The sequence below is a fragment of the Arachis ipaensis genome, chromosome B06 (assembly GCF_000816755.2).
Source record: "Arachis ipaensis cultivar K30076 chromosome B06, Araip1.1, whole genome shotgun sequence".
Classification (NCBI taxonomy): Eukaryota; Viridiplantae; Streptophyta; class Magnoliopsida; order Fabales; family Fabaceae; genus Arachis; species Arachis ipaensis.
Genome location: NC_029790.2, coordinates 95,015,914 through 95,016,409, shown reverse-complemented (window position 1 = coordinate 95,016,409; position 496 = coordinate 95,015,914).

Below are 496 nucleotides of genomic sequence, written 5' to 3'. Positions count from 1 at the left end.
GTCACACTACCCTTTTGACAACACAAATATACACATGTAAAAGAATCTTTCTTGCTACATCATAGAATCCACCTTCTAGCATTGTAGAATGGAATGATTGTCTTGTGATTTATGATTATGAGGGGAACCAACCATGTGATGTGATTCTTTGACACAGCGGGTTGGTATTGATAATGAAGAGTACTATGGAGCAGCAAATTTTGTAATTTATAGCTATTAATTAGTCATCATTAATATTTTTAATAATGTGAGATTACTCACTTTTTTTTTGTTGGTTAAGTGTTGACCAAATTTTAATAAAAGTATTTAACCCTAAACTTTCTCATTGATGATACCATGATAATGTACAATATTCACAAACTCGCATCCGTTGAATAGTATATAACACGTTATAAATTGGGGAGTTCTCGTTGATACATTTTTATATAATTATACTATTACTAGCTATATAGTAACTAAAATTTTGACAATATTAAAAGTGTATCATTCTTTGATC